The following is an 8,479-nucleotide window of genomic DNA, read 5'->3' on the forward strand; positions in this document are numbered from 1 at the left end:
GCAAAGCTAATCTGATTAAGTACTTAGATGCTGTAACAGAGTAGTGAAATTCGTGAACCCCAAAAAACATGGCCTTGTGAACATTGTGTTTCTCAGAAAATATGCTCAGTATGATTGAAATGTTAACTTATAACGGCAGAGGAAATTCTAAACTTCATGTCAGTGAAAAAATCGCCGTCATCAATGCTGAAACGTCAATACTAGTTACTGGTATAGCTGACCTTCAAGTCTGGAAGAAATCGTTCGAAAATTTTTCAAAATCTATGTATTTATCTCAAGTTCTAGGAATCTACTCAAGTTGTTATTTCACGAGTAGTTGAACACTTATACATGTATCATCTAAGTATATTCCAAATTTCAGCTTAATCTGTTGTTGCAAACGCTAGTGTTACACCTTGAACTATCTCCAAGGAAATTTTCGATGAGGATTTTTTGCTGAACCAACTGCACATGCATGGTTTACAGCGAAGATTCTATAGCGCTGTAGGTACTGTGGTTGACCGATTTCGGCCTGGCAACACAATGACGCATATTCATATTCATGACGCATACACAATATTAGCATATTCATTAGCGTCACTGAATGTGACTTGGCATGGGTCTCGGTATCGACCAATGGAAGCCGGCAAAAAGGGTGAAGTTTATTAATTAAGAACTCATTAAGGAGGCTTTTATGCAAATTTTTACTGCACACCATAATGGATAGGAACCTTATTAATATTTGTGAGGCTTGGAAAGATTGACAGATATTGCAAACACCAGTGTTTCAACTTTTAAATTAATGCACGTAGACAGGCCTATTTTTCCAAATTCAATGAAAAGAATGAACATATTACAACGATTTTTAGCACATACTTGGATCATTATAAGGGAAATAAACCCTTAAAGTTGCAAGAAGATACGGTCTGCCAAACAGGAGAAATTAATTTTCAAAGATTTTACCTGCCAACGTGAACATGTCTGTGTGCATGTAGTTTCATTCAAAATAAAGTGTTACGTAACTTTAGAAATCGCCCTTCGCAACCACACGGCTGAGTTACAAGTACATGTATAGCAATGTATCTCTGAAATGGTGGTTTTCCTATCTGAGACTTGCTTAATGTGTTAATCACGAGCCATCTAGTAACCGTTAATCATGAATACTGTAAGCATAAAAAGCCAAATTCAGAAACTTAGAGGAACCATCCTTAAAATAAAAAATTTCCAAAATTGGTATCTCGCTTTGCCAAGTTACTATCTCGCTGCGGCAAAAATATCATCATTGCAAGTTACTATCTCACCACGGCAAGTTAGTATCTCGCAGTGGCAAGTTACTATCTCGCTGCGGCAAGTTTCAATCTCACCACGGCAAATTACTATCTCGCTGCAGCAACTTGCTATTTTGCTGACTCCGTGGCAAGTTACTATCTAGCCGTGGCAAGTTACAATCACGAGAGATAGTAACTCTTGAGAAAGTAAGTCGTGAGATGCCATTTTGGAATTTTTTTTATTGCCTGTGGTCCTTCTAAGCCTCCCTTACTAATGGTTTTGCTGTATAAAGTAGGTTAGACGTTTGTAGATAGTGCTAGATAGAAAAAGGGAGTTTAGTTAATTTTGCTGTTTGGGGCAACAGTAGAGAGCTAGCATGGGGTACTTTCATGAAGTTGCAAAGGACAGAACTATTGGTTACTACCCAAATGGAGTGTAATTGGTGACTTGCTCTTAGCTAATTTTTGCTCAGCACATGAAGTTGTTGAGCCTGAATAAAATCCTCGTCATCTGATTGGTAGGTTGTTGATCATATGTCGTTAAATGAATTGTCCCAACCAATGGCCTGGCTGCACCGCAAAAATAGAAGTTCTATTCCACGGTAGATAGAAGTTCCAATGCACATCACACTACTGGTTGCTCTGACCAATCAGATGACAAGGATTTATTCAGGTGTTGTGTAAAACAAATGAATGTTTCACGTTCGTTCAGTGGAAAGAATAATTCGATGAAAAATGGAATGTTCCATTCCACACGTGGCGAAGAATGGATCATTCCATCTGTTACTGAATGAAATTATTCTTACCATTGCACTCATAAACATTCAATATTTCTATATATTGGCACCTCCACGAACTCTGGCCGTTTCAGCATGCTGTACTGTGAAAGCAGTACATGAAATGGAAGTTCTAGATGATTGATTGAACTATTGGGTATAAGTTTGGTTTGGTACTCATAAGGATGAATGCATATTTAATTAAACTTTGCTTTGCTTGACGCAACCATAGCATAACATTATTTAAGTTTATAGTTTATAGTTTGCTTCTGCATAAGTTTTACGAATTGTTTTACCCTTAATCCTACCTCATCTTTTTACATCATTTCAGTTGATCTCTGGAAGATTCTCTCACCCTTTAGTGTTTCTCATATCTCTGAAAATGGGTAGTAGGCGTGTGCAATTGTTTCTCTCAATTCTTTATCCATACTTTTCTGTGTTTGTGTTTTGGCCAGAAAAACAATCACCTTTGAAAATGACTTCCGTGCAAACATCAATAAAAAAAAATACTGACAATGCAATTTCATGCTTTGAAAAGTAAAATACATGTATTTGTTCATTTTAGTATTTAAATACTAAAGAAACGGTTTTCCTTTATTAGTTGCGGGATTTAAATCTAGATTTTTTTAAATTCGGTTTGAATTGCATTATTCGGTCTTGATTTTGGCAACTGGATATTCAAAACCAACCTTTAAAAATAATTAAGTCTTCCATTTTTGTGTGACACAGGCTAAAGAAAACTGGAAGATTCCTCGATTTGCTGTAACTGCATTCACTTGCTAGTGGTCTTCTTGGTACAATGTATATGAAGAGCCTGCCCATTCGACTTCTCAGAGAGTCGACCCATTTTGTCAATATTACAACTCAAGTGTTTTGTAAAGGCAGAATGATCATCGGATCCTGCAAACAATACCCAATCACTGGGAGGGCATTGCATGTGACACCTCACTCCTCACTTCTTTTTTGGCACGAATGTGAGGTGGATGGGAACTTCCAGTGAAATCGGATAACCGTTATTTGGTATACAAAAATTATGATAACCAGATTTTGAAATCTCTGATTTCTCCCATCGCTAAAATTATCCAAGGACTGTGTACATGTACACATTATGCTGAGTCCAGTGTTCTTACCTAAAGAAAACTTATATCACCCATTGCATTGGAACAGGCTCTAGTTTTTTTTTATTGTTTTATCCCAGCATACCTAGAAATTAGTTATTTTTAAAGTCTGTATCATAACTGATGGAACGTTTACAAACATGTAGTCGGATTTCTTTAGTGGTGTATACATGTACATGTAGTATGAACAGTCGGTGACGCTGTGTAATCCAATGCACATGTGGCATGTGTGGTATATCAATGCAACTGATATGAAATTTTTCAAGCGTGAGATATTTCATTTCTTTCTTTACTTTCAAAGTACATTGTATTCTTTATCTGTTTGTACCAATGTCTTTTTAAAGATGTTTTTAGATTTTTAGTTTACAGAAAAACTTGAAGATATACGAATTAATGGCACCAAACAATTGCCAAAAAATCCTAATCATCATGTAGTTATTTATTTTTGTCATGTGCTTATCTTCTTGGTTTTAATAATGTGACGGTTGATTTAAACAGAATAAATTAAAGGACGTTTGATTTCAAACTGATTGCACTTTTTAATTGTTCCATTTTACTGTGATTCCAGTTCTTTACCAAAATGTTTTGAGTTGGAAAGCGCTGGGAGTGATTGAAAGAAGGAAAAAAACCTGTCATTACCGAAAAGAAAAGTTTTTCAATTTCCTACCAGAGGTTGGTGGATAGGACAGTTTTTGTCCGCCCTTGTAGACTTTATTCACGAGTCGGCCATATTCAATTGAAAGCGAAGTAAACTGTTCACTAGAAATGAAACCAATGAAACAAAAATTCATTACAAAGTACTTGTAATACCAGTCTGCTCTGATGAACAATTTAAGGTTGTGATTAAACATAACCTTATTTGTTTTAAGCCACATTCATAAATACCTCAGACAGTTTAGCCATTCCTATTGGTCGAGAGCCCGTCACGTGGCCGGTATTAAACGGATGATAAAGACATGGCTAGCTGGTCTTAAACACTTTTCCAGTGTCACAATAAAATGTGGACTCCTAAAAATCCAGTGCCTCTTATCGTTTAATTGGTTGAACGTTCACAATCCTCACGTAGGCATGCGCAACACTACCAGGGAGTTAGAATTTTATAGTTCTAAATTCAAAACGCAACGCGCCAGGTGCGTTCTGCGCGACATCGAATAGAACATGATACGCGCGCGTCAATCTCCATAAAAGGGTTGTTTTCATCTTACTCGCCAGCTGAACACTCCATTATTTTGCAGGAGGGATGATTCAAAAAGCATAAAGTGAATTTGTTGAACAAAATCGGGATGTTTTGCACGAATTATATGATTTTTTTTTACCGAAAAGGTATTTATGAATGGGAATAAATATGTACTCCGTCGGTATTTATCACTCTGTTTAATACCACTTAGAGTCTGGGTGCTGATAATTACCCTCGCCTCCGGCTCGGGTAATTATCAGCACCCAGACTCTAAGTGGTATTAAACAGAGTGATAAAAACCTCCGGAGCACACATTTATTCCCTTATTCATAAATACCTCAGACAGTTTAGCTATTCCTATTGGTCGAGAGCCCGTCACGTGGCCGGTATTAAACGGATGATAAAGACATGGCTAGCTGGTCTTAAACACTTTTCCAGTGTCACAATAAAATGTGGACTCCTAAAAATCCAGTGCCTCTTAACGTTTCATTGGTTGAACGTTCACAATCCTCACGTAGGCATGCGCAACACTACAAGCGAGTCAGAATTTTATAGTTCTAAATTCAAAACGCAACGCCCCAGGTGCGTTCTGCGTGACATCGCGCAGAACATGTTACGCGCGCGTCAATATCCATAAAAGGGTTGTTTACATCTTACTCGCCAGCTGGAACACTCCATTATTTTGCTAGAGGGATGTTTCAAAAAGCATGAAGTGAACTTGTTGAACAAATCGGGATTTTTTGAACGAATTATTTGAAATTTTTTTACGGATAAGGTATTTATGAATGGGAATAAATATGTGCTCGGTCGGTATTTATCACTCGTTTAATACCGCTTAGAGTCTGGGTGCTGATAATTACCCTCGCCTCCGGCTCGGGTAATTATCAGCACCCAGACTCTAAGCGGTATTAAACGAGTGATAAAAACCTCCGGAGCACACATTTATTCCCTTATTAAAAAAAATCCTTGAAAGTGAAGCTTGGAGCGCACTGCAATCATGAAATAGTCCGGCATCATCCCATTCAAATGTTTACAGCATAAAAACGATCGAGAATGGCTTCCTCGTTGTTAAGGTCTATTGAAACAACACACTACAGATGTATTTTCTCTTCTATATTATGCAGTATGCATTGTGATACCATGGTTATACCACAATATTAACGGACATTTTGTGCCTGGCCGCGCTGTTGACCAATCTGATCTCACCTAAATTTAGCTAAGGTCGTCAACATGTGCATATTTCCATTTGTAGGCAGCGGAGTCAGCACATGCATCATCCACGGTATTAGCCAGAAAGAAGATTGGGCCAAGTTTTGTTCCTTGAGGAACGCCACATTTCAGATGTTCCCAACTTGAGAGGGCTAATTGATAACGAACCCTCTGACGCCTACGAGAAAGGAAACTGATTATCCATGGCACAATTTCGGGTCTAGCTCCAAGGGAGATCAGTTTGGTCTCAGCAATTGTATATGATCAACACAATCGAATGCTTTGGGAAAACTCAGTCAACACTAAGGTACCAGTTGTTTTAGGTTGATTACTACCAAAGTTTAAAAAGAAAAGAAAAAACATTCAGCAGGTCAACTAAACAATGCGTTGTGGATGATCCACCAAGACTACCATATTGATGTTGATCAAGGTTCATACCTATATCATCAATTAACCATATTAGAAATAAATCCTGCGACAATTTTAGAAAGTTGTGATATAAGTGATATGGGCCTCAGTTTACCAGTTGATGCTGGGAGCTCTTTTGGAATTGGTGCTACAATCGCATCTTTCCAAACTTGTTGGCAACTCCTTCCCTAAGAGAAGAGTTAAAGATATCTGCTACTGGCAAACTTAATTCACATGCAAATTCCTTAATGATTTTATTAATGACCCCATAATTATAATTATGCTCGCCGGCAAGCTTAAGATAACAGTACCGTAGAGCTTTGGGGAAGTTAAAAAAAACAGCTTCGTCTGGCTTCCCTTACAGAAATGTCCCATGAGCATCCCATGGGATTCCCATGGGGTCCCATGGGATTCCCATGGGACCCCATAGGAAACCCATGGGGTCATCAAGAACACCATGTAAGTTAAAATGATCATCATGGGAAACCCATGGGAACACCATGGAGATTGCATGGACAACATGGGAACACCATGGGGATTTTACGAGCTCCATGGGAACACCATGGGGATTTTATGAGCTCCATGGGAACACCATGGGGATTTTACGGACACCATGGGAACACCATGGGGATTTTATAGACATCATGGGAACACCATGTGGAATTAATGAACACCATGGGAACATCATGGGAATTTATGGACACCATGGGAACTACATGGGAACCCCATGGCGATTTTATGGACACCATGGGAACACCATGGGGATTTTATGGACACCGTGGGAACACCATTGGGATTGTATGTCACCATGGGAACACCATGGGGATTTACTGGACACCATGGGAACATCATGGGGATTTTAGACACATGGGTACACCATGAGGATATGGGGATTTTAGACACATGGATACACCATGAGGATTCGGACGCCATGGGAACACCATAATGTGGGTGATATAAATTATGGATACAATGGGAACACCATGGAGATTTAAAAGGCAGCACGGGGACACTGCCGGGTTATACTGGAGAACATGCATGTGCCATGAAAAACCATCATAGACCCAATTGCACTCCCAAGTTATAGGCAAACCTTTCTTTGATTTAATTACTTATTCGCCTAGCTGTAAATTTGAATTCAATTAAAAATATTTCCCTTGTGGCCATAGAGGTTATCAAGAATTCTATTTGTTAAGCTGACCATGGGAAACTCCTGTGGATGTTCACCAATTGAACACAATGGGATAAACACCATGGGACACCATGGGAACACCATGGGAACACCATGGGACACCATGGGACCACCATGGGACATTTTTGTGAGAATCTCTTACAATAACGAGTGTTGTAATTGCACATTTTTGAATTTTTCTGTTGATAAGTGAAGTTAAATGATGCATACAGTATTTTTTTATGTGGACAATGTGGCATTCAAACTTTGGATAATATTGATTCATTTGTTATTATGGTTGGAAACATTTAAGAGAAATAAATTGGGAACACTGTGATAATATGGTACAACTTGACAAGTGGTATGGGAGCAATAATGTGAACTTTATTCATAGAGTGCACAAGCCACTCCTATTACGTGTAACAACCCCCATCGGAGTACCGTGATGTGCTTTACCTATTTGGTGGATAGCACTTAACACACAGGGTTAAAATGTATACGACGTTGTTATTGAAAAATACCATGGAGCAATAATTTTTTTGAGAAATGAAAGGAAATCATACATGGGAAAAAGCCCATACAAAATTTTCCATGGGAAAAAGCCAATGGGAAAACTACCATGGGAAAAATCCCATGCTACATGGTGTCCAATTCACCATGCAATTCCCATGGGGTCCCATGGGAAAATTTCACATGGGAATTACATGGGACATTTCTGTAAGGGTTCTCTCGAGCACAATGATTTTAGAATCCCGACTTGTACCAACTTCACTTTTATAGCCTATTATTAGTCCATTCCCGCTATAGCTGGCCCTACTGAGACCCTACTGAGACGTATACACTCGACGTTCCGGTCAGTACTCTGACCATAAGTTCAGGACTCAGATCTGCCTAAATAAACTCCAAGAAAATGAGTACCAAATGCGACGAAGTGTGATGCCAAGTAGCTGGGAGCTTGGCCCAGAGCAAGCTTCCCACCGAAGTGGAACAGTAGGGGGCTGCAGTCTCAGTAGAGGGAGGACCTGTATGTATAGGAGACCCATCAGTCTTAGGCATTGATAGGACCTATAGGGTATAGGAGGGATCCACCTGAAATTCCCCAATATATATATATGATTCCCAATACCAAGTTGTATTATTGGGGATTATAGGTATGCACCCGGTATGTAAAGATACATCTAAAGAAATGCCCCGATCGACAAGTTTCAAGTTGGCCTTTTATTTCTCATTTTTTAGTTTTCTTTTTGGGACTTCATTCGGGGAAAAGCCAATACACGGGAAGTCGCGGTTTAAGGCTACCACGTGCGTCGGCGGAATGCCTAAGTAAAATGTGACGTCATTTAAATTCTCGGCATTTCTGCATGCAGTATGCG

The sequence above is a fragment of the Patiria miniata genome, unplaced genomic scaffold (genome assembly GCF_015706575.1).
Source record: "Patiria miniata isolate m_02_andy unplaced genomic scaffold, ASM1570657v1 HiC_scaffold_2, whole genome shotgun sequence".
Classification (NCBI taxonomy): domain Eukaryota; kingdom Metazoa; phylum Echinodermata; class Asteroidea; order Valvatida; family Asterinidae; genus Patiria; species Patiria miniata.